The sequence below is a fragment of the Lissotriton helveticus genome, chromosome 4_1 (genome assembly GCF_964261635.1).
Source record: "Lissotriton helveticus chromosome 4_1, aLisHel1.1, whole genome shotgun sequence".
Lineage (NCBI taxonomy): Eukaryota > Metazoa > Chordata > Amphibia > Caudata > Salamandridae > Lissotriton > Lissotriton helveticus.
In genome coordinates this window covers 142,631,040-142,658,040 of record NC_136063.1, presented here as the reverse complement: position 1 = coordinate 142,658,040, position 27,001 = coordinate 142,631,040, and the positions used below count along the sequence as shown (strand labels likewise).

The 27,001-nt window shown below is 47.2% G+C and overlaps 1 long non-coding RNA gene across 1 annotated transcript in view; it reads left to right on the top strand.

The window, feature by feature from the left end:
• The first annotated feature begins 3,081 nt into the window (after window positions 1–3,081).
• Window positions 3,082–27,001, top strand: part of LOC144828428 (uncharacterized) — a 205,381-nt gene continuing 181,461 nt past the window's right edge. The window contains exon 1 of the long non-coding RNA XR_013610446.1: window positions 3,082–3,203. This is a non-coding gene — a long non-coding RNA (uncharacterized LOC144828428). The remainder of the gene's footprint in view (window positions 3,204–27,001) is intronic.

Sequence of the window (27,001 nt, the reverse complement as noted above, 5' to 3'; positions counted from 1 at the left end):
TATCTCGTGGCAGGAGAACACCCGCGAGAGGGGCGTCCTAGTTATTATTATTATTATTACTGAGTTTTATATCGCGCCTGGTTACCCTTGGGCATCCCCGCGCTCTTCCAGAAAAAAACAGAGGCACCATAACGAAAGACAGAGGCATTAGGCAGGGAACAGGTGGGTCTTTAAAAGTTTACGGAACCGTAAAAAACTCGTTTCAGAGCGTAGGGATAACGGAAGGGAGTTCCACAAAGTTGCAACGTTTATGGAAAATCTTCTGCCGCCAGTCCTGGCCTTCCTTACTCTCGCAACTTGTAGCAGATGTTGGTGATCCGAACGCAAGGTACGAGGGGCCTTATAGGGTTGGACCATCTCCCGTAGGATAGGTGGCCCTTTGCCCTGCAGGATTTTGTGGGCCATGCAGAGTGCTTTAAAATTCACCCTCTCTCTGATGGGAAGCCAATGAAGCGCCTTAAGCGCCGGACGGGCAGATTGGCGCCTGGGCAGATCCGTCAAAAGCCTAGCAGCAGCATTTTGTACTTGCTGCAGTTTGTTTAGGGTTGTTTCTGGCGCCCCCAGAAACAGCGCGTTGCTGAAATCCAGCCGTGAGATGATGAGTCCCTGGATTAGCAGCCTCCTCGAAGCCATCGGGAGGAGAGGTAGGATCTTCCGGGCAGACCGGAGCAGACCAAAACACACGCCTGCTGTCTTTTTAGCGTGGGTCCTAAAAGAAAGGTCCTGCTCTAGCCACACCCCCAAGCTCTTAATCTCCTGTTTGGGGGTGGGTGCCACTCCCAGGCAGCTGTGCCAGCTGCTCGATGAGAGGGAGGGAGGGGAGTTCCCCAGCATCATCAATTCGGTTTTCGAACCGTTAAGCTTGAGTGCAGAGCTGCACATCCACATAAAGATCTGAGATAAACAGGTGTGCAGCCGGTCGGGTTGGTTTGCCGCCTGGGGGAGCCCTACCACCAACTGGGTATCATCAGCGTAGCTGATGATCTTGATACCCAGTGGCAGCACCACACTCTCCAGTGGGGCCATATAAATGTTGAACAATGTAGGGCTCAACGATGAGCCCTGTGGCACACCACACTGGAGAGGGACAGATGTTGATTTCTCCTGGCCTTCCCAGACCTCAAACGTCCGACCCTCCAGAAATGACGCGAACCATTTCAGGGCTCCCGGAGACCCCCACCTCCGCCAGCCGATGGAGTAACACCTGGTGGTCTACGGTGTCAAAAGCCGCACTGAGGTCCAGGAGAATCACTGCCACCGATCCCCCTGAATCCAAAATGCTCCTTGCATTCTCCACGACTGCGAGCAGGGCAGTGTCCGTCCCCTGACCAGGGCGAAAACCCGTTTGGGAATCACCCAGGAGGGAATTGGTGAGAAGTGAGAAGTGAGAAGAATGTCTAGTGAGAAGAATGTCCTTCGAACACTCCACCCTTTGAAAAGTGAAGCCAAGCTGCCTACAGTGAAGAAACCGACGGACCAGCTGAAGACAACCCCATCCAAGTCTAACTTCTGGTCATCCTGTTTGACGTCATCCTCAAAAGCAAGATCTCCGTGGACTGACCACCACACGTCCACGGCGCAAGCAAAGAAGAACACGCCCACCGAGAACCAGGACGTCGAGCCAAGAAGAAATAAAGTCTCATCAGCAATTTCCATCACTGTCATTAAGCAAGCAGCTGAAGAGACTCACTGTAAATTTGTAATTACTGTATATTTATGTACTTCCTCCCACAGGCTCGGACTTTGTGCCTTTCCTTAATTTTTATTAAAGTTTGGGAGGAATGTAGTGTCCTAGCAGACACTGTCTAGTTGTTATAGATGTAATGATACACCTAACACCCACCCACCACTGATGTCACGAGACCACGTGACACAGCTAATAAAAGAGCCGAGCGCACGTGCTCGTGGCTCACTAACCCACTATGCCTATTGTATTGTATTGTATTGTAATTGCATTTATATAGCGCTTACTACCCCTGACGAGGCGTCGAAGCGCTTTTACGGCGGGTAGCACGCTACTACGGGACCCACAGAGGATTAGTGTTGAATTAGTATAGTGAAACATGCAAGTACATTTGTGGGTGATAGGTTAATCAGTTATTTGGATTTGGAATGATAGCAGAAGGATAGAGTAGGACAAAGGTTTGTATTTATTTATCGCTCGCTTGTTGACGCATGCTATTCAGGGAGCCTATAGAGGATTAGTGCTGAATTAATATGGTGAAAAATTAGGTAATTTCAGTGGTGGATATTAGTCTGTTACTTGGAGTGAGAAGGATAGCGGATGGATAAAAGGGAAGAAAGATTTGCATTCATATAGCACTTGTTACCCCTGATGGGCGTTGAAGCGCTTTTCTGGCGAGTAGCACACCACTCCGGAACCCATAAAGGATTAGTGTTGAAATTAGTATAGTATAAATATGAAGTAATTTGAGTAGTAAATATGTTATTCAGTTATTTGGGCAGTATATTAGTATAGTTGAATATGGAATATGGAATTTGAAAAGTGAAACATGTTAGTCTGTTAATTTTTATTGAAAAAGGATAGTGGAGGGATAAAAGAGTGAGTCTTAGCAGTAGGAAGATGTTTTTGGATGAGTAAAAGGAGTTTTGGAGGGAAGGAGTCAGAGGGGAGAGTTTGTAAAAAAAAGGTGTCAGACTATGGTGTCTGTGTCGCAATTACTATGAGCATGTGGGCCTAGGCCCCACAGTATTACAGTAACTGACTGTTGGCCCGCTCGCTCCGTCTGATAGCGCGGCAGTTTGTTCTGAGGAGCGTGTGGCAACGGGCGTTTCCAATCGTAGGGGTAATATGGCTACAGTTTACCTATTAAAGGCACGTGCAGTTCCCGGTATGAACTAGTCTACAAGCGCGAGAGAGCTCCCCCCCCAACCGCCACCATGTATTGTCCATGGAACGCGTAAACCCTCTTTGGTCGCGAACAATTCGCCGACTCGCGCGCACAAGAGAATGCCCTGACAGGAGGCATACGCTGATTGACGTTCAGAAAGCGTGCTGTGATTGGCGGATGTTTTGGGACAAGGGGCGGGGCGAGCTGCGCCTGACACGCGGAGCGTCCCTAGTTCGATGCGACACCTGCGGCTCGGCTCGAGCCTGTAACATACCGGAGCGGAGGGCCAGGCCTCTCGGGGACGTCAATTGAGATGTTTGCGAGCTGGAGCAGGAGGGACTAGGAGAGTCGGTGAGGCTTCATCTCGTCTTCATGAACGCTCTAATTTGTGTCGGATTTGTAGGCGCGCGCCGTATCAAATGGTGTGCTTGAAAGGATGTTGAATGGAGTTTGCTATATTAGAAGTATTGTGACTTATTTTTGGAATTTTATAAAGCGAAACAAGACCCCCGAGGGCCATCAGACCACCACATATTATACATTTAGAATGGGAGTGTATATATAGAAAGAATACATATGCAATCTATTTTTAATTGTATTTAGTAGAGCTGTTATAGAAATATGACAACAGTGTGAGATGATAGCGGCGTCGGTGCCATAAAATACGCACGATCATAACCATAAAAGTCAGAAACTCGAGAAGGTATATTTGCATCCTCAAAAAAAGAAAACAGTTCCCAGGTGTTGAAGGTTATTTTCGGAGAACGTTGATTGATCGGGGCTACACGTTTATGTTAGAAGTGAATACTCGAATGCAGTAGTTGAAATCAGAGCAAGTTTATTTCATTACAGCCCCACACCTGGTGCGGTGCGCGGGTAAGGCAAGAGAGCAGTATAATGACAGTTGGGCAGTTGGGGTGAGATAAGAGGCTGGGTGGAATGTTGGGGAACCAATGGGAGGGGTAGGGTGACAATGGGCGCTCTCGCGCAGGAGAGGTGACTTGTCGTCAAGCACAAGGGCACGAGGAAGTACATAACTGGGATGCAACAGTGCACCAAGAGAAAGAATAATATGAAGTATCACAGCATTTCTTGAGAGGGTGCTATTTCAGTGGCCGTTTAAAATGACTAAAAGATTGTCGAAGTCATGCTCAAAACATGGCAGCGTTTCTTGAAGCCTGTAAGCATGTAGTGCATTGGAGAGAATATCCACTTCTGAACACCTCATTATTCCTAAGTTATTTTCCTTTTTTGATTGTAATACAATTAGTCATTCTAATCAGGCAATAACGTGGATGAAAAAATATGTTTCTTTAATGCTGTCTGGAGTTCCATGTGATTGTTGTGTGTTACTTTTGCAGCAATTGAATTTCAGAGCCTGGTCGTATGGTATGAGAATAAGCTTGTGCCAATCATGGAACATGATGATCTTGTTTGCTAATAGATGTTGGGTTTGTGTTGAAAAAGAATGGCCTAATTCTATGGATTGCTCAATGTGCAATGCAAATTGCTTTGAAGGCGGTGCGTCTAGCCACATGCAACCACTTTCAATAGATGAAACTTGTGTGACATGAGTCCAGATAGATAAGTTGAAAAGCTATCTGGGAGTTGCATTCCAAATTCTCTGTTATTTGTCGAAGAATTAGGAGTGGTGTGCCGAAGTATAGTCTTAGGAAAGCTCTAAGGCACTTGAATCCAGTGGCACAGTGAGCACTGGATCCATGTCTGGGCACGTGAGTACCGTGCTCACCATGCCCATGGAGTCAAACTGGCCTGGCTGATGTGGGGTGATACCCCAAAAATGGTCCCAGGATGCTAGTTTCCGGTCCAGGGAGGACTTGGCCTGGCAGTTCGAGTTGGACAGTTCCAGTTCGCACTAGGGCCAAGACTGATTTGCATACTACTGGACCCAAAATGGAATGGCATGTTGAGCAAAAAAAAATCGATGCATTTAGACTCCGATCTCTGTACTAGTGGGTGAATGTTTGACATTGTTCAGCATTACGTCCTTCAATTTTTCTTTTTAAAATTTGACTGAAAGCAGATGGTTTCAGGGGTTTGCATAATATTGTCCACTAGATATCAGTTAAATGTTTGAAGGATCAGTAAGTATTGTTGTTCAGATCAGTTTTATGTAGTCAGATTTACATTCATTAGGAAAGAAGTTGAAGATGTCTCTGGCTTGAGTTTGCAACAACTGTGAAGGAGAATATTGTTGAATCTATGAGCTAAGCAGGGGTCTGTGGTGATCTGGCAGATCCACAGGTTGTTGTTTGCATTATTCAGGAGTGCAATTGTTTGGAGAAGAGTGTCTCCATGCCTTGTTTTGTAAGTTTGAGGAGGGATTAAGCGAGTTAGTTTATTCTACTTTTTCCTCTCAATATATTTTTCCATGTCTTTGGCTTTTGCAATGAAGTGATAAGGCAGAGAATCAATCAATTCAATTTCAAAAGCTTTATTCGACAGTGGGTCATAAAAGCACACACAATACAACTATCACAAAACTCAATAAATAGTACATAACAATACATAATTAAAGAATTAAATTCCGCTGATTACTGTCGAGTAAAAAGCAGGTTAAGATTATTATAAGATCCAGTAAAAATTAGTTTAAAAGTAAGAACAGCATTAATAACATCTTATATTTGCTAGCTAGCAGCAGGAGGCAGAAAAGTGCGTGTGCGTATAATCCAGGCCCACCTTAAGAATTTGGCTACAGCAACGGCTAGACAGGATGGACAGTCTGACTGTAATATCCTTAGGGCTTCTATGAGCCTCCGGATGCCCAAATTTAAGCAAATAGGTCTCAGCCACTTGCGTCGTGGGGCAGCATAGACTGGGCATGCAAAAAATAAATGGGCAATAGTCTCAGTCATGTCTAGACAATTATGACATTTGTCATCTAGAGATGGGGCCCATTTATCAGTAAAAGCTTTAACTGATAATGTTCCTACCCTAAATTGAAAATACAATTTTCGATCTACAGGGCGACCAATGATGTCCCAATAAGCCTCACAAAAAGGCCGAGGTTTGTGATCCAAAAAAACGACCAGTTAAATGGTGTTCATACTGGCTCTATGGGATGATGTCAAGACCATTTCCCAGTATATTTCTTTCAACTGTTTTTTTGAGGGGAAGGTTGATGTGTCCGGTTCATCCCATAAGAAGCTTAGATCTAACTTTATTAAGAGATCCCTAAGCTCTTTAAACCACCGGATTTTGTGGAAGCGATCTACAGAGATCACGTCCTTCAGAGCCTGAACATAGTGTGTAAGTTCGGGGGTGGCCCAAATTCGCCTCCAATACAATAGTGGTCGTAACCTCGCTATGTCTACAACATTTTTCCTGCCTAGATCAAATAAAAGCGGAGCAGTAGGGGTGCTTTGGGGATCACCAACTAAACTACGTAAACATTTATTCTCCACTTTTGCTAGGTGACTCAAGTTGGAAAATCCCCAGAGCTCTGATCCATACAGGGTAGCACTTATTACTTTCAGGTTGTATATCTCCAAAGCGGGTGTAATTGGCTTTGTTAGAGAAGATTTGTGTTTGGACGATAGGGCACCAGCAAGCTGGTGGAATTTTAAAATGGCCACATCCGTGTGGGATTTCCAACCCATATTGCTCTGGAGTAGAATACCTAGGTAGGTGAAAGCCTCCACCTGCTCTAGGGGTATGTCATTCAAGAGGATTCTACCTTTAAAGGGTTTGTGCTGATTCAGGGACATGAACTTGGTTTTTGTGGTGTTTATCTCAAGTCCACGCAGTTGACGGAATTTCCCAAAGGCGTTGACAGCCTTCTCCCACTCGGCGTCCGTGAGACAATCAGAGTATCGTCCGCGAACATGAGGACAGGTACGCGACCCCCAGCTATAACAGGGGCATCAGTGGGGGAACTACGAAGATGGTCAACAATTCCATTAATATATAAGGAAAACAGTGTGGGGGCCAAGACACAACCCTGCCAAACACCGCGCTCGACAGGGAATGAATCGGTAACCTCACCCTGTGACCTCCATCTGATTCTAGCAAAATTGCTCTCATGTACGCGGACGAGGAAAGTCAGTAGCTCAGGGGGCATGCCCAATTCAGCAAGAACTTTCCAGAGTTTGCAGGGGGGAACTAAATCGAAAGCCGATTTCAAGTCAACAAAGACTGCATAAAGTGACCCTTTAGTCAAGACCACGTTCCTCCAATAGAGTGTAATAAAATAGAAGACTTGGTCTATTGAACTAGTGCAGGGACGGAACCCGGCTTGGAATGGAGATAAAATATTGTGTTCCTCTACCCATTTTTTTTTTTTTTTTATAACAAATTTTTATTAGTTTAAACAAAGCTTGCATCAATTGGAACAGTCCCCACCTCCCCACAATCACAGTCAGGAGGGTTCGTCCGATGGAGTACTCAGTAGTAGTCCCCAAAGTAAGCACGGCCCACCGGACTCAGACCCATAAGGGCGACCTTAATAAAGCGTTCCTAGCATTCAAGGGATTTCAAAGGTAAAACACAACATCCCCCCCCCACCCCCACCCTCCGCCATCGGTGCCTCGAACCAGGACAGTCGCTGTGGATATGAAGCTAAGGATTGTCAGTTAGTGAATCATGCAATGTACCTGTCGTGGTATGGGTGTACCGTCTAATTATGGTGTTAGTCTTCATGAACAAGTCGTGTATCATAGTCGCGTAGTGTTTGCACTAGGGCCTCCCACGCTTGCGCCGCCTCCAAAGCCTTATCGTTCTGCTGTCGTCGCGCTAATTGGAATTGCAATGCACTCTCTCCACCCGCCCTTTTAAGAAACTCAGCGCGCCACTTAGTATCCGCTGGGCTCATATGTGCCTTCCAGTGTCGTGTGATTTCGCGCTTCGCTAAGATGAGTCCCATATCTATAAATTTGCTCGTAATCTTGTTTTTAGGGGTGTGCGGGAACCAATGGAGGATTCCAACATCCATGTCAAACTAGATCGTGCTCTGACACCGTGTTAAGTGTATCTCCCACCTTTTGCCAGTAAAGACTCAAACTAGGGCATGACCAGAGCATGTGGGCAATCTCCACTCCCGCCGTCCCGCATCTAGGGCAAGCCGCTGTATCAATCGCAAAATATTTCTTGATCCTTCCCGGGGTCAGGTACGCCCTGTGAAGGATATAAAAATGAACCAATTGGAATCGCGCATTAAGTGTGCTCTTCCAGGCCCGACGTTGCAATTGTGCCCAAACTGTGTCGGGAATTTCTTTCCCTATATCAGCTTCCCATTTATTCTTAAGCATCTCTAGCGGCGGCAACCCCTCATTAAGCATTCTGGTATACAGGCACGAGACCGCCTTAACCGTACCAGCTGCCATCTTGGTATACTGGCAGGCCATTGTCGTTGTTGGCTCGGTCGTCCCCTCCTTCCAATGTAGTTGTATTGCCCCCGTGAGCGCTGTGTGTAACAGGAAGTCGCCTCTAGGCAGATCATAGCCGTCCATGAGCGCCGGGAAGGACAGCAATACCCCGTCCTCATATAAATCTCCTAAGACCTGTATCCCCGCGTCCTCCCAGGACTGAAGCTGCGACCAGTCTCCGCCATGCGGCAACGCCGTCAGCATCCCTAACGGGATTTCCGGGGCATATGGGTGTCTCACCCCCGCTTTACGCTGTGTACGGTTCCAGCATAGCCGAAGCGTGCGTTCTTCTTGCGTGAGGTCACTGAGGGCCAGTCTCTGCTGCATGGCTATATAGGAGAGTACATGCCTGGGTATACCCAAACCCCGCTTATCCTCCGGCCCTCTGACTTCACGTGCTATCTCCTGGGTATAGATTTGTACCTGAGCCGCTAGGTAATACCCTTCAAAATCGGGAACAGCTAACCCGCCTTCCGATTTAGGTCTCATTAGTGTTGCAAGTGCCACTCTACGTCTGCCCGCTCCCCATAGGAAGGACACCACTAACTATTTCAAGAGGCGGAAGACAGCGGAAGGGATCCAAATGGGGAGCGTTCTAAAATAATACAGTAGGCGTGGAAGCGCCACCATTTTCAGCAGTGCTACTCGGCCCGCCACCGATAGCGGGAGGGTCGCACAAAAGGACATGCTACCCCTTAATGCCCTGATACAACGAGAGATGTTGCCCTCCAGCACATCAGCCGGGGCATGATATATATAGACCCCCAAGTATTTCAGACAGCTGGGCTCCCATCGGACTGCCCGTGTCGTAATGGGCTGGGGTTCCCGTCTGCATATCGAGAACAGGCATGTCTTAGGCCAATTTACTCTAAGGCCCGAGATTGCACCGAAGGTGGTCAATAGGTCATCGGCTCCTCTCAGGGCCCCGTCGGCATCCTCCAGGAAGAACAACAGGTCGTCAGCGTAAAGGGAAATGCGCTGCTGCCCCGTTAAGCTCCGCAGACCCTTGTAATGAGCTCCCGTTCGGACCGCCATCGCAAGGGGTTCCACCGCCAGTGCAAAGAGCAATGGGGATAATGAACACCCTTGTCTTGTGCCTCTTTCCACCGAGTATTGCGGGGATATCCGTACACCCGACTTCACCCTGGCCTTCGCCGAAGCATAGAGCACTGAGGTCCATCTCAGGTATCTGTAACCTATTCCATAGCATCCAAGGACCCTATATAAATATTCCCACTCGAGGCTGTCGAAAGCCTTTTCCAAGTCAACCGACAATATCATGGGGTGAGGGGCTTCCTCATGATCCTCTCCTAGTACACGCATCAGGCGGCGTATGTTCATGGTGGTATTACGTTTAGGTATGAAACCCGCTTGATCCTCATGAACCAGTGTGGTCATGTGCTCCAACAGCCGGGAAGCCAAAATGCTACTCAGGATTTTGTAATCCGTCGTGAGCATCGACAGCGTTCTATAGGACGCCGTATCATTGCTCTCCTTATCGGGCTTAAGTAAAGGGATCACCAGCGCTTCGCGCATAGTATGCGGTAGTCGACCTAGTGCCTTCGCTTCTCTGTAGACCGCCAGCAGCCGGGGAGCTAACAGGTCGACGTACGTGGCATAAAACTCAATAGGCAAACCGTCCAACCCTGGGGTCTTATTACGCGCCATCTGCTTTATGGCGCGACGAATTTCCCCCAGTTCAATATCTTTGCCCAGTTCCTTCGCCTGCTCAGGGTCTAACCTCGGGAAGGGGAGAGCCTCAAAAAATTCACTGATGGCCGGAGATCCAGCCACTAGTTTACTCCTATACAGAGTCTCATAATAGCTCGAGAAACTGCGCAGGATTTCGGGCTGGGTATACACCTCCGCCCCTTCAACTGTGCGCATGGACACGATAGGGGAGCCTCATCGCGTGGGGTTGGCTAGCCAGGCCAACAAGGCTCCTGATTTGTCTCCTTCTGCATGGGATCTGGTTATGTATGTCTTGTGGTCGAAGCTGCGCAGCCTTTCTACCTCAACCGCTACCGCTTCCTTCGCTGCTGCACATTGTTGCTGTAGTTCAGGGTGACCCGGTCGTAATTGCTCCAATTCTCTGAGTTTTTTATCTGCCCTATCGAGGTCGTGTAATAGCACCCTACGTACTCCCACTTTCTGAGCTATACAAAACCCCCTGACAACCACTTTGAATGCATCCCACTCTGTCGCTCTCTCCTCAGTCGTGCCATCATTCTCTGCAAAGTATTGTGTTATCCTCTCCTCTAAATCTTTTTGGAAAGGCAGGTCTTCTAGCATCTCGGGGCGCAGTCTCCAGGTAGGAACACAGGAGACACCCGGAAACCACCGGATGGTGACTAGTAACGGGTTGTGATCAGAGATCGTCCGTGTGAGGTATTCGGTGCTCACTATCGCCGGTATCAATGTCGAGGAGCACAACAACGCATCTAGCCTCGCATGCAGCTCATGCATGCCCGAAAAAAAAGAGTAATCTCGGGTGTGTGGATGCTGGGCACGCCAAACGTCAGTTAAGCCCCATTTCGACTGCCACTCCAGCCTACCTCTAGCTATGCGCCGTGTTGGGGAGTCTGCCAGCAGGGGGTGTGACCTATCGAGTTTAAGTCGCCTCCTAGCAGCAGGGGTCCTACCAAAAAGTGGGCCAGGGAGCCTGACAGCGTCGCAAGAAAGGCCAGCTGGTCCACGTTGGGAGCGTACACGCTGCAGATGGCAACATCCTTGCCTCCTAATTTTCCCGTGACAGCCACAATCCGCCCCTCAGGATCCACCACTTGTTTGGTAACGTGAAATGGGATTCCAGCCCTGATCCAAATCAGCGCGCCCCTAGCATATGCTGAGTATGTAGTGTTGAACACCTGGCCTCGCCATCTGCGCTGTAGTGCCAACCCCTCTGCCTTTGTCAGATGTGTTTCCTGCAGTAACGCTATCTGGACCACTCTACGTGTTAAGTATGCGTGCACTTTGTGTCGTCTCGACATGGTATGTAGACCACGAACATTCCAGGTAATGCATTTCAAGTTAGACATTTCACCCATTGTCCCTCGAGGCACCACACCCTTTCCTCTTCTCCCCATCCACACATTTCAAGTTCAATGAATCCTCAACACCGATGGCGCATTCACCCCCCAACAATATAACATCTCCCAGTACCCCCTCCACCCCAAGAACAGGACTCAAAGATCGCAATCTAGTTCCCATCCAAACACTCCCAATAGGAACAGTTAAATAGACCTAACAGTAGCTACCGTAGGAATGCCGTAAAGGCAATAGAGGGGGGGAAGAGGACCAACGGGTAGCCACTGTCCGCCCGAGCTACCAGTGGGCGACGGAGCCCTATAAAAGCTCGTACATCGCCAAGCTTCCTTCTCCACCACCCCACAAATCAACCACCAACCTCCCTCTCCGCATTACTCAGCACTCAGGACACCACAGTTCGCTCTGCTGCAACAACAGCTCAGTAGGGGATCTGCCGGTTCGTCCAGCATTCCTTCAGCCGTCCCCGGCGTGACTGTTGGCAGCGGCACACTGTCAGTTTCCGAAAACTCGGTTTCAGAACGGTCATCGCCCCTGCCGGACTCAGTGCCTTCCGTCACGGGGGCATCCTGAGATCCTGAAATGCTGGACACCACTTCCAGGACACCTCGCCGTTCCGCCTCCGTTTCCAGCAGCGAAGGGCGTCCCAGTCCTCTGCGCCTATTGCGTATCCGCTTGGACCTCCGTCGCAATTGTTCCTCTGGTGCTGTTGCAAAGTGCAGGTCAGGGCCGTCCTTACCAGCTCTGTAGAGTTCCAACCAGTTGCACGCTTCATCTGGTGTGTCAAAAAATCTGGTGGTGCCATCAACTATTATCCGCAGTTTGGCCGGGAACAGTAAGGAGTACTGGATGCCCTCACTGCGCAGTTCTCGCTTTATCGCCAGGAAAGAGGTTCGTTTGCGCTGCGTGTCATATGTGTAATCCGGGAAAATGTTGACATTACTGTTTTCCAGCTGGAAGGGGCCATTCAGGCGGGCATTGTGGAGCAGTTTGTCTCTGTCCTTGTAGTGCAGCAAGCGCGCCACCACTGGGCGCGGGGGGCGGTCTTGCTGCAGCAGGCGAGATGGGACCCTATGTGCTCGCTCCAGCGTATAAAAGGAGGACAACCCCTCCGGCGCCACCACTGTCTGAAGCCATTGTTCAAGAAAGCGTACCATATCCCCTCCTTCAATTTTTTCCGGCAGACCGACGATTCGGATATTGTTCCGGCGGTTACGCCCTTCAGCATCTTCCACCCTCCTCTCCAGCGCATTCAAGCGGTTCAACACCTCAGTCATTGTGGTCGAGAGGGCCTTTTGTGTCGGCTCCATAGTGCGGACCGTGTCCTCCACCTCCTTGACCTTATCAGAGAGCTTACCGTGATCCGCCCTAAGCAGCCCAAGCCCCGTTGCCACCTGTGCTATGTCCTGCTGGAGGGCTGCTCTCGTATCCGTAATCGCCGTCAAGATCTTGTCCAGTTGTTGTTGTAGTTATGGGTCTCTTGTCGTCTCCGGGTCCAGCAGGTCTCCTTTGTCCGGCAATTCCGTGCCCGACTTGGATTGCATGGCGCCCTTGGGCCCCTCTGGTTTCCCCATGACAGGATCGGCGTCCAACGTCGACTGTCACAAACAGAGGACGAATCGCCCAACAGCAGCTGGAGCCGGTCAAGGTCCGCCCCAATCAACAGGTCCCCGGCTACCGGGAGGAATCCTACTCGGGTGGGCGCCCCTCAATCACCTCTAAACAACCAGGGAAGGCCAGCCCGCCAGCGGTTCACAGGTCCCAGCGGGCCCCTCAATCAGGGCAGCAGCAGCCGGTGGTCGCTAGATCTCCGCACTCGACGCCCCCCGCAGGCCGCAAAAGAAAGCAACCGGGAGTCCCTCCGGAGACCAACGACCGCTTAGTAGCAGCCTCAGGGGCAGTTCTGCAGTGGTCGCAAAATTGTAGGAAGGGTCTCTCCCAACGATCCAAGGCCAGGCAACAGAACAGGGGGGGGGGCCACCGGCCCATCCAACGAAGCCAGCCGCGACCCGGCAGCAGTGGAGCTACAGTTCTGCCGCCACAGCGCCCCTTCACCCATACCTCCGAGGCGGCCGATCGGTCCCTCTCCGCCTCCCCACACGGGAATGTTCTCGCCAGGGCCCCCGTCCACTCTCACCTTCTTACTACCTGCTGCGGCGGGTATTGCGGGCTCACAAGGGGGGGATCAGGAAGGGTCAGCTCGGCCCACTGCGGCGTCCCCGCTACCAGTCGTCCTTCCCAAGGACAGATGGGCCGAAGAGCAGGATCCGTCACCCTGCGGGGGTCTCCCACAGCGTGGTGCGCGCCCCCGGGCAGGCCACAGCTCAAGGGGGGTGGGGGGGAAGGTCACAGCACCCCCTCCCAGTCGTCAAAGGGGACTCAGCCGCCTCAGGGCCGATGCCGCTTGGCGCTCCCGTTGTCTCCAGATAGGCACTCCGTCAGTCTCGCCGGGCCTTGGCAAACGATCTGGCTGCCCCGCCCCCGCAGGTGCGGCCGGCGGCGGAAGTATGCTGGTCGCCCTCCGCAGCTCCAACCACCAGCGCGGCTCCCTCTATGTCCCGCCGTGCGCCGGGTGTCACCAGGAAGCCCCGGTGATACAATCCGGGAGCGGAGGTGTCCGCAGGCCGCTCAGCGGTTTCGGCCGCCCGGGAGCTCAGGTCTCTCCCGCGGGCGCCATCTTAGGTCCGGCGCCAGAGGCCCACCGGTCGACACTCCAGCGAGCCTCCACGGGCTCCCAGGGCCACTCGAGCAGCGCCGCACTGCTCCGACACAGGAGAACCCCTTCCCACGCCTTTCAAGGGGAGAGAGGGGTCAGCATTCAGCGCTGGTCAGGATAATTGCCGGCTCGATCACGGAGCTCGGCTCTCAGGCAGCCACCGCCATCGGTGCCAAGCCACGCCCCCATTGTGTTCCTCTACCCATGTCTGTACTTTATTTTGTACTAGTCGACCAATACGTTTTTGTGCTGCGTCTATAAGACTAATAGGCCTATAGTTGCATGGGAGGGATGTATCACCCTTTTTAAAAACAGGGATTATTTCAGCTCCCTTCCACGAAGATGGAATGGGAGCCCCCCTGGTCACTGAGTTCGCTAGCAGAGCAAAATACTGGCACCAGGACTGTCTGTCACTTAAAAAAACGTCGGCTGGGATGCAGTCCATGCCATGGGCTCTGCCACCGGTCACACAATCTAATGCTATTCTAACATCTTTGATGGTAAAAAGCTGACTTCGATAAAAGATAGTAGGAGGTAGAGGACACTCCTCCTCTTCAAGGCTGCAAGCGTATTGGGGCTTAAAGAATTCTAACCACTGCGACTGAGCAACGTTATTTTGAGGTTCTGCTAGGCCTCCTCTGTCCCATTTGATAATGTTCCAAAATTGCTTGGAGTCTTTAGCTTCACAAGCATATTTCAAGTCCCGCCACCTATCCTCATCCCACTATTTTTTAGCCACCCGACGGGGGTGTCTATAAGAATCCCTTGCCTCTCTCACTCTAGTGAGATTCTTTGTCCTTAATTTCACGCTCAATTTTTGACGGGCTGATTTACATGCCTCATTATACCACCTAGCCGTGGGCAACTTTGTGGCTCTGTTTTCTAGGCTCAAAACCTTCGTAAAAAAGAGTTTAAGCCTAGAAAAAAGTTGGGCATGTGCCTCTAGCATGATTTGGGGAAAATCCAGGCTACTAATTTGGGGATTAAGTTGGGCCAGTTCACTCAAGACCTCAGCTTTGAGCGTCCTCAATTAATTTCACCCATTTGACATGGCGCATATTATTTGAAGCAACAATGTCAAGTGTAGTTGACCCTCCCCTTGCAGACTCGTCTCTATCCTCCTTTTGGGCATGGAATATCGAACAGAGGAGGTTGTGATCACTTTCCAGTCGGGATTTGATGACCATATCTACTAGACAATGCCATAGTCTTATGTCAACTAGCAGATAATCTATACGACTACTGTTCCGTCCATTATCAAATGTATCCGCTCCCAGTAGGTCTGTGGGGGTTCTCCCGTTTGCTGCTCTAAGGCTTCTTTCTAAGCACATAGCTTTTAGTTGAATGGCTGCAGCTGTCCATCTTTTAATGGGAGGCAGTTCAAGTTTAGTAATTCCCCATCTATGATCCTGGTCTGTCGAGAGTTCCTGATCCTCTTGACCAAGCGGTTCATAGGTGGTATTAAAATCTCCACCCACTATCGGGACAATCTGCTCTGGGAGAGCCTCAAGCTGGGTGTCAAGAGCGGCTATTAACTCAGAAGTGTGCCCCCTATAGACCCCCCGGCATAGACATTAAAGATAGCCACCCTATGACCATGGGTCCATTCAAGTCTGACCGCCATGATGTCATTCACTGGGGACCCAATTTGTTGCACCTTGCATCGTAGACTCTGATGAACCCAGATCACCAGACCACCTGCAGGCCTGCCTTTTGATTTTTTTGTTGCGGGGACATAAAAATTAAGAAATCCCACACGAAAGACTGGAGTTACTGACGAAGACTCCTGGAAAAGGTTAATGTCGTGCTGATCTATAAAACTACACCATTTCGGAGACAATACCTTATTACCAATTCCCGCCAGATTCCATGAAAGGAGGGACAAGCCTTCGGTTTTTTGCAGGGTTATACTCGTGTTTGAGGGACTCTCTGTTACTCCTAAAATGTCCCCCTCCCGTTCTGATGTTTGATCGACAATGATAGGCATTAAAGATTGTGCGTTTGGCGAAATTCGATTTGTTGTACAAGGTCCATTCTCACTGGAGGAATTCAAACATACCACTAAGGCGGAGTTAGTGTCATGGGTGGTCCCAGCTTTAGGAAGCGAACTTACTAAAGGACATTCAGATGGAATGGGATCTTGACAGACCCCTACACTACCCTGCTCCCAATGGTCATTTACTCGGACACTCAAAGATGTATTTCTCAGGAAATTATTAGAGATACCCAGTAGTCAATCGCATTCCTCCATATCGGTCAGGGCCCCAAAACGATTCCTCAGACTAATACTGTCCAACAGGGATGGGGTCACCCTCCCGAATGGCAGGTGTGCGTGCAAGCATTTTGGCCAAGACCTGCTGGTACTCCTTGCATAGCAAAATCTGTCATAAAAAAATTCAAGGGTTAGTGGGATTATTTCAGAACCCCTTTGTTGAGGGGGGGTAAGTTTGCCAGCACATAAGTCAACACTTGGGGACTGGAAAAATTCATGGCTATACAATCACCCTTAAATCTTTTCTCGTGATTGCCCAACCATTTCACCCTTCTTGCCATTATAATTTCCCTGGCTAGTTGCTGGCTACCCCTTTCGGATATCCTCATGTTATTGGTCAGCCAAGGCAATGCTTTGTCAATTAAGGTGGCTGCGGTTTCCATTTGGCCAGGACACAGAGGAGGAACTGGAATGCCTCTCTCTCTAGTAAGTGTTTATGTATGTCAATGGTGACAGCCTGGCAGGTAGCAAGAGTAACAGGAGGAGCCTCTTTCTCAGAATTTACAGGCCCGCTAAGACGTTTTGAGGCAGCTGTTTCATGGACATGATCCATGGTGGTTAATCCCTCCGTGACATGTGGGAGAACAGATATGGCCTGGGTTAAGGGCATCTGCTCCTTTGGATTAGATAACTGACCGACAAGCTCCTGGGGAGCGGGTACTGATCCTACAGAAGGGGCATTAGGCTGAGAGGTCGAACCACTATTCTGCTCCAAAACAATCACCCTATTTTCAATAGAGGTTAACCTGGCCATGATGGGAACCAGAGTAAGGTCTAATTTCGCTTTAAGAATTACCCAGAGTGTGTAAGATAACTCCTCCAATGATGGCTGAATGTTTGGGGGTGGCTGTTTGGTTAATTTAGATTTTGCTTTTGGAGGCCTTGCCCCCTTCTGATGTTTAATCTTACTAGGGGGTGCCTGCCCTCCAGCCCTAGTACAACGTCTCGTGATTGGAGCGGGCGGAGGAGAGGAACTAGATAAGCCATCTTCAGTACAACTTAAGGGGGAAACATTTTGGGACTGGACGTGACAACTCCTAGACAAACAGGGTGGTTCAACCAAGTCTATCAAGTGCCGAGGTAGACCTGGGGATGGAGTCAGTGGCTGGGAGGCAATACCCTCAGGGATGTCATGAACCATGGCATTAACGGTGCGACCTGGGTCCAGGGAGAGCCTCCTTTCAGTTCTTTCAATTCCTCATTACGCATACTGGATACTTTCACCAAGTATGAGTCCCGAGTCGCCCCACCCCTCCGTGGGGTTTGTGACCCTCGGTTCTCTTTATACCCATGATTGTTCATCAAGATAGATAATATGGAACAGTACCTTTCCGTGGAGTGAATGTTAGAGGGGGGGCCCGGCCCAGCCCCTGACGGCCTCAGACGGTCCCGCCCTTGTCCCGGGCTTAGCCCGGCGCAGCCCGCGCGTGGTCCCGCGACGCGGGGGCTGTCCTCTGATTAAAGCGCCTCCGGGCGCTGAAATGGCGGTGGCGGCTTCTGCCGCAAAGGAGCCTGGGAGGTGTAGTCCCCCTCTGCACTTCGGCCGCGAGGATGAAGAGCTGTGGCGGTGGGAGGGAGACCAGGACGACCAGCGGCAAAGGCAGGGAACAAGGTACGTTTGAAATGCCCCCACGAGTGTCCAGAGAGCGCCCGCTCTACCGGGGCTGTCCTCTGATTAAAGCGCCTCCGGGCGCGGAAATGGCGTTGGCGGCTTCCGCCGCAAAGGAGCCTGGGAGGTGTAGTCCCCCTCCGCACTGCGGCCGCGAGGATGAAGAACTGCGGCGGCCGGAGGGAGACTAGGACGACCAGCGGCAAAGGCAGGGAACAAGGTAAGTTTGAAATGCCCCCACGAGTGTCAAGAGAGCGCCAGAGAATCACAGTTCATGCTTCTCTGTTTCTGAACAATTGATTCCCTTGATAGGCAAGTCACCTGTGACTAGGGTCAAGTAACAGATTCTTTTTAATTTGGATGCTAGCTTTATAGATTATGTATTGTCATTGTATTATTTCTTCCAGGATATTTTTAGAATTCTTTCATTTGATTTTAGTGATTTTACTTCCGGCGTCAGCCAACTGTTTTTTCAATAGGATTTATTAACAGGAAGGGGCTTCAGTGGGATATGGTTGTTGAGTATACTTTTCAACCTGAGGTACAACGGCAGAACTGTTGTTTTTGGACCAGAGGGTAGGATGTAGATAGTTGTACATTAATCCACTGCAGTGATCTCTCTTTTTTTTAAATTAATTTTATTTTTATTGATTACCTGGTAAAACCATTAAGGATAATACAATTACAATAAAACCACTATACATACATCACATAGTTATAAAAGTTGGAGTTCAAATCGAGACAGATCTAAATATAAATAAGTTCATAAGTCACGGGATACATATACATACAGAGTCAAACAGTTCATCTTAGTCAGGGGTAAAAGCCATAAGATCGTGTAAGACCTCCCACGATTCCGAATTATTATAAGCAAGATTCTCTCCAAATTTTTAACGGGGCCCATAAGTTTCTCCCTAGTTCTCTCATTCTCCTACCCCTTCCCCTATACAGGGCTGTCTCGATATTGTGGACCCCTAGCAGGCGAGAGAGCCACATCTGAAAGGAGGGAGCCGCAATATCCTTCCAGCCTGATGCCAACATAATCCGGAAGATAGCCACGGATATGAACACAATCCCTTCTTCCTCTTCATTTAGTTTTAATTTACTATCATGCCCTAGAATTATTAGAGTAGGGGATATAGAATGATCTTAATACCTAGCAGCCCCTCCCAACATTTCTGGATATTAATAAGAATCTCTGATAGTTTTTCACAGTGATAGAACATATGAGCAAGATCAGCTGGCCCCTAAGAATATCTAGGACACTTGTCATCTTCCCTCTTATCCCACACAAACAGCTTAGCCGGGTTATAATAGAGATTGAATACTGTCTTATAATGTTGGGCTCTCAAGTTTGTAGAGCGAAACCATTTCCCAGCTAATTCGAGGGTCTTATCTAGATCAACATCAGGATCCCCTAATTTTGCCATCCATGCTGTTTCCATTTTATTCACATCACCCTGGAGAGTTGAAATTAGCACTTTGTAAATTGGATTCATTTTAACCTCCCCCCCCCACCCCCCGACAACACATAATCCACCGCCTTTTTTTTATCCCCTGTAGAACTGGGTAATCTAAACCATAATAGTGTTTGATGTATCTGCAGGAATTTAAAACCTTGCGATTCGGGGATTCTATATTTTCTTTGAATCTCATTAAAACTCATTAACCTGTTCCCACCGAATAAATCTCCCAATCTTCTGATTCCGTGACCCTCCCACATACTCCAAAGTCTATCCATGCTAAGATAAGGAAACAGGCTTGAATTCCAAAGCAGGGTGTAATGATTAATTTTCGGAATACCCAAATGTCTCTGAATAGATTTACATACCTTCCAGGCACTTTCCAAAAACTTGTATCGTTTTTTATTATAATACCGTTTGTCCGTTTTACGAAGCAGAACACCAGTAGTTTCTTTACCTAGCAGGAGCTCAAAAATAGATGGGGGGTATTGTAACCCTAGAGAGGAGTCAGATCTATTTGACATGCCTTCTAATAAGATTGCCATCTCGCTAAAGAGACAGCTCAACATGTAAAATCTTATATTAGGAGCCGTTTACCCTCCCTTATCTAATGGGAGTGATAGAAACTTCATAGAGCGTCTAATTTTCCCGTATTGCCCGATAAAGTTGGCAAAGGCTACCTCTATATGTTTTAGCACTTCCTCCCCGACCACCAAAGGGATAGTACGAAAGAGGTAAAGAACCTTGGGAAACATGGACATTTTAATAAACATTAACTCTACCTATTGTAGATAAGTGTAAACAGTCAATTCTTTTCAAATCTGCAGTAATTGTCTTAAGGACGGGCGCAAAGTTTTCCTCAACAATTAAGTCTACCTTAGAGTTAATCCTAACCCCCAGATATACTTCCGATTCCAAATATCTGGACGAAAAAAGGGGGTGAGGCCCAAATGACTGGAACCAGGTAGGGCCAATGATTCAAATTGTGTAAAGAAAAAAGTACCTGGAATCCAAACAATTTTATGAAACAAGACCACTCTATATGCTTTTAGTGATACAGGCTGTTTATTTACCCATTTGTTTTTTGATTATTTCCTAAGTTAAATAGAAAACTCTTATTTCCAAACGAAACATAAGCAAAGTCTACATAAAGTACCAAAGTATAATCACATTAATCACATATAAACATTTACAATGGACAAAATCAATAATACTCCAATTTAAAAATTGCACAATACGTCATGTGAGTAGTGAACGAAACACATATGGTTATACAAATTATAAAAAATTATTATGTACAACCAAGGAACTAAACCAATCACAGATCAATTCAATATAGATGTCCTGATTTAACAGTTTGACTGTTTTATATCAAAATAAGAATAAGCAGACGCGTTTCTGGCCACGGTTAATTTCTTTGCGGGCTTTCATCAGGACTCCTTAGTAAAAGCATATTGAAGCAATCTACAACAACAAAAATAATTTTATCACTACTTGTGCTCCTACTTTCCTTTAACATACTCCATTTGGTATAATAAGATGACAATCATACCTTCTAATAGCTTCTTGGCAGAAGACACCAATTGAACATGAGTCAATTCTGAGGAGACGAGGCCGAAGTTTTACTACAAGGGACAACCAATTATACGAAATAAAGCGGTGGACTACACTTGTTTTGAATCAAAAAGAGTTACAAAATGACCCAATGCGTACCTTATTATATGGATGATTTGTTCTCTCCATATTTTTAAAATGATGAATTGCGGTTTTTTCAAAAGCGTTCCTGTAACAACGAGGAATTCGCTTGTTAAACAATGTTTGGCGGAAACAGGGGGATTTTGCTTAATGTTCTAAATGCCTATCATGGTATGAAACCTACCTGAATAGTCACTCCTGCCTTTTGTAAAAATTATCTGTCCTCTCTTGTGGCAAGCGTCTGGTTTCATAAATGTCCGATATTATTCTGCAAAAGGACAAACCCTAATGAGTGACATTTTAGATACTACTGCGGGCCAGCGAAAATAAATCAAAGTGGCGCCGCATATCTCACCTTATATTTTGTGAATCCAGAAATGCAGAGCATGCAGAGCATTCAAACTTTCCACCTAAGCTGGTCGTCACCAAATGGCTGTTAGACGCTCAAACACGCCAGATCTTGCAGTGCCTCTTCCACTTCACTTATCGTCATGTTGGCCTTGAGTATTAATTTGTCCTGATCTGATATCTTCTGAACTAAATTACCCTGCTCCAGACCTGCCCATTCAGCCGGTGTTGCCCTATCCTCTTCACTATACAGATGTTGATAGAAGTTTTTAAACACCCTACGGATATCTGCTGGCTCTACAAACTCCTGATCTCCTTCACGGAGTTTTAGGATAACATTCCTACTGCTTTGCTGCTTGATTTTCAATGCCAGAAGCTTCCCGGCCTGCTCACCCGTATAGTACATTTCACCCCTGTGCACCTGATATTCGTCAGCATTTTTCTGTACTTTCCATTTGTTAAGTCAGCCTTAATGGACACAATTTTTTAAAGGTTTTGATCTGAATCCTTCCCCGCTATAATATCACTTAGATGTAGGGCCTCTGCCTTCATGAGTAGCCCAACCAAATCCTCATGTTCTTTCTGGTCAGCTTTCCTCTGCATAGCAGAGAAACTAAACGTCTCACCCCTTAAACCTGCTTTAAAAGTATCCCAAACGCAATTGCGGGAGACACTAAATCTATTTGCATCGAAAAACTCTTCAACCCACGGTCTCTAAATTTAGGATTAGCCAGAAGTCTCCACTCAAATGTCCATCTGGAACCAACCTTCGGGGTGTTTTCTACTTCGTAAAATAAAACCAAAGGATTATGATCCGAAATAGTTTTCGGAAGCTTTTTGATCCTGACCCTAGACAATTCTGATGATGAGATAAAAAAATAATCTAATTTAGTGTATTTCTTGTGCGGGTGTGGTAAATATGTAAACCCTGGGTCATGTTGCTCCTTATGCCCCCAAACATCAAATAGACTATATGAACCAATCAAAGAGCACACAGCTTTATAGACCCTGGGTTTACTTCCCTTATAAACACTGGTCCCATCCCTATCTCTAAAATCAGCATCGATTTTAAGGTCCCCTCAACAGATAATGGGAGATTTCCAATTTGCTAGTTCTATTTCTAACTTGTCGAACATCTCCGGGTCATCCTGGTTGGATCCATATATTACACTCAACGTAGGCCCCATCTTAAGTTCAGCGATTGCTCATCGCCCCCAAGGATCTACTAGGGAGTGGGCGATGCCTCCCAGACATGATTTCCCCAGGATGCCACCCCTCTTATAGTAGATGTCTGGGAGGAACATGCCAACAGAACAAAACCTTTAATATTTGATAGGTGTTCTTTTCCCACGGTAGGTGGGTCTCCTGTAGACAAATTATATCTAGCTGGTTTTCTCTTGCAAAATACCCCAATCTTTGCCTCTTAGACCAATCATTCAGACCTCCTACATTAACGGAGCATATCTTAAGCCTCCTCATTGCTTTTTGGTATAAAACTGCCTAACCGCTGTCTCCTTTCAAAACAATATGATAGTAACACATAATGCATAGTGGTCAACAAATATAAACCATAGTACCTGGTAATCTTTTTCCTCCCCTTGAGAGAGCTTCCCAACCCCCCTCCCCCCTCCCAGACCCTCAGCCACCCTCCCTAACATGAGATACCCTTCTACCCCTCTAGGACGCTCAGACACTAGTCTGTGCATGTGATCACATGTTTGCCATTGTCACTCTCCCAAGCTCAGACTTGGCCCATCTTTGCTATTGTCTCCCTCCCCATGCACACACTGTTTCCATTCCATATTTTGCCTCCTTAAATCAATATAAGCCACTCCTCTAAACCCCTGCTAGCCTGTTATTGACTCCACTCTACGACAATACCATAAACATGTTTTCATATTCAGTCAGCTTTGCATGGAGCAGTATGCTATTGAACTCCTCTGTGCCTTGGAAATATCCCTTCACTGTGCTAGTTCATGCAGGGGAGGCTCTGCTCTATGCATCTCTTCAGCTATATCATGGATCAGGATACAGGAATGACGTATTGTAGATTTACACACTATTGTCCACTGGAGCAGAGCCTGGGCATTAGGTAAGGCATGTGAACATGTTTGCCTTCCTGCCTGCCTGCCTGCCTGCATTCATGCATGGTTGTGTTTGTTGCCCAAATACTGGAGATGGGTAGCTAGTGGCTAAACGCACCCTTTCTCAGAGATTGTGGAAATAAATGGTTAAGAGTTTTTGGCCTTCTATGACATCTCCCAAAGTTATGTACAAAACTTGGTCATGTTTACACAATTGCACACACTTTGAAGCAGTCACACCGGCAGTCAAATGTGGGGCCTAGAGATCTGTCAAACTAAGGCACAGGAGAGTGTCATGGCCTGTCTCTTAGGAACCTGTTAGGTAAACCGGTGTCTGGCAGTCTCTCAGCTCACCAGCCATACAATTCCCTTTGCGACTCTGGGATGTATAGATAAGCGTGTCTATTAGTGAGAGCGATCAGTGAAGCCTGCCTGTGCATGCATGTAAATGTGTTGACCGTTGAAAGGTAGCAGTTAGGTCATTCTATATATGGAGTCATTCTGAACATAGTTCTTAGGACACACCAGTTTTGGAGCATGGAACCGACTGTCAGTTGTTCAAACTGCACTATCTCACATATCTACCTGCTACTAACAGCGGTGCCATCCCACACACAGCTATCTTCCTTCAGCCTCCGTGCAGAATAACAACCATCTAACCCCTAAGAGGTAGCAAAACTAACCCTCACTTGCCAGGCTGAGCACTGCTGTCCCTCACTGTGCTTTACTAGATCAGTTATTTTGCATTTCTTGCTGATATTCCTTCTCTTTCTTAAAAAGCAAAGCTGTCCATCATGTGTTGGACAGGTAAGCCACCCTGCATTGGCTATTGAGAGCAGAGCTATGCTTTGCTTCTCAGAGGTATTCCTGAATAGATGTGTACCAGTCCCATTAGCGGTCTGCTGTCTAGGCGAAACCAGACTACAGGAGGGCTTGATGAAAGAAAATCTTTGAGCGGATTATGGTGGTACATGGAGTACAAGGGGCGAGACAGAAATTAAAACAGGTGGACTCTCATACCTGAGCAACTTTGGGCTAGGAATCATCAGACACAACTACACAGGGAGTTGCATCGATGAACAATATAAACAGTGAAAAACAAGAACAGATTACAAAGAAACGGAGCAAGTTTCCATCAGAAAACAAGCATTTGTAATGTAATTGGATTCGCTTTTGTGAGAGTTAAAGCTATTGGCGTTGTAAATGACACTGTCCTTTACCCATGTGTTTTGGTTTGGAGTGGATGTTTGTGGTGTGGAGTGGAATAGGAATTGTGTGTGGTGGAATTGTGTGATGTGGAGTGGATTTATGTTGTGTAATTATTTGCCATGGTGTGCAGTGGAAATATGTGGATAGTAATTATGTGGTATTGAGTGTACTGGAATTGTGTGGATTGGGATTGTGTGTCAGTGTAATTATGTGGAATGGTATTTTGTGTTGTGGAGTGGTATGTTGTGGAGTTTAATTATGTGGTGTGCTGTTGAATTGTGTGGCATGATGTAGAATTCTGTTGTGTGGTTTGGATGTAAGCGGTGTGTTTCCTCATAACCCCACCCCAGTTTGGACCCAGCTATATGCAAATCAGTCTTGACACTGCTTCCCATGGGCACAGTCCAGCCCGAACTGCAAGGCCAGGTCCTCTCTGGACCGGAAACAAGCCTCCTGGGAGTGGTTTCAAGATATCACCTCATATCAGCCAGGCTAGCTTGAATCCAGTGAGAATGAGCTCGAGACCCATGCCTGGGCATGGTTTTTCCTCTTAGGGTAACAAAAGCGCCGGGATGCTCCAGGGTTACTGCGCGCTCTACAAAAACCTTAAATAAATAAATAAAATAAATAAAAGCAAAATGAAGAAATGATAGACGGAATGCTGAACAAATCAAATATTCACCCCAGTCACAGATTGAGGTTTGAGCCATCATTTTTTTTGCTCACAATACCACCCCAGTTTGGACCCAGCTGTATGCAAATCAGTCTTGGCCCTGTTCCACATGGGAACAGTCCAGCCCGAACTGCCAGGCCAGGTCCTCCATGGATCGGAAACAAGCACCCTGGGACCAGCTTTGGAGTATCACCCTCATCGGGCTGGACAGTTCCCATGGGGAGCAGGGTCAAGACTGAATTGCATATGGCGGGGTCCAAACTGGAATGGCATGGAGAGCAAAAAATGATGAATTTAGGCTCAGACCTCTATACTGGCGTCAATGTTTGACATTGTTTCAGCATTCAGTCCATCAATCGTTCTTTTTGCTTTTATGACTCTGAGTGGGAATGGTATGTCCAGACATGGTTCCACTTCTGAAGCATGGAACAGACTGGCAGTTGTTCAAACTGCACTATCTCACATATTTACCTGCTACTAACAGCAGTGCCATCCCATATTCAGCTATCTTCTTTCATCCTCAATGCAGAATCACAACCATCTTACCTGTCACAGGTAGCAAAACTAACCCTGGCTTGCCATGCTGAGCACTGCTATCCCTCACTGTGCTTTACTAGATCAGTTATTTGCTTTTCTTGCTCGTATCTCTTGTCTTTGATGAATGAAAATATTTGAGCTGATTCTGGTGGTACATGAAGAACAAGGGGCAAGAGAGAAAGGGAAACAGATGCTCTCTCATACCTGAGCGACATTGGGCTAGGAATCATTCGGCACAACAATTACACAGGGAGTTGCATCGAAGAACAATATAAACAGTGAAAAACAAAGATAGATTACAAAGAAACTGAGCAAGTTTCCATCGGAAACCAGAAAAAAAGGAGATCCACACATAAAACCTAGAAGTCATTTGGAAGAGCGCAAGACCTACTCTCCCTAAAACACATTACCAGAACTTTCACATGTTGAGCAGAGGGCTTCAAGATCTGAACCTTCACAGCAAATATCCACAAGAGATAACTCGCTACTCTCTTGCTGGGGTTGGATAATTGGTAAAATATCTCACAGTACTTAGTGTTGGAAATATCTGGAGAGGACGTTAGATTCCTATGTTTTTTGACATTATTGAAGGCTTTTTAGGGCGATTTTTCATTAGATTGAATTCATGTCTGAAGAAAGTTGCTTTAGCCTCGGTTTCATACACTTTGCTTTTGTTGGGTAGCATTGACAGATTCTACTTTTAGGGGTTTCTATGCAACAAGCGTTTTGATCATTCTAAGGGATTTGTGTTCTTCAAATAGTTCTTTGAAAGTACTTTTTTGTAGACTTAGTTATTGTGTCATTTTTATTTTAATCGGGAAATTTAGTTCTGCCACCTCTGTCATGACTGCGTTAAAAGTTGTCATGTTTGAGTTTGAATCCAATTCTGTAACAGTATTAATTAGTTTCTAGGAGATCTTGTTTTCTAAGACCGATCTGTTTATGTCTTTAAAGTCTCTGATCGAAGCTTTCATTATGTTATGCTTTTGCTTGTCCAGGAAAGTTGTTTTGTAGTATTTGCAAGAGAATTGGTTTTATCAAGTCGTCTGACCGTTCATATGGATTGGAAAATTCCTTTTTGATGTGCCTGTTTTCTTTTGGACTTTATAATGGC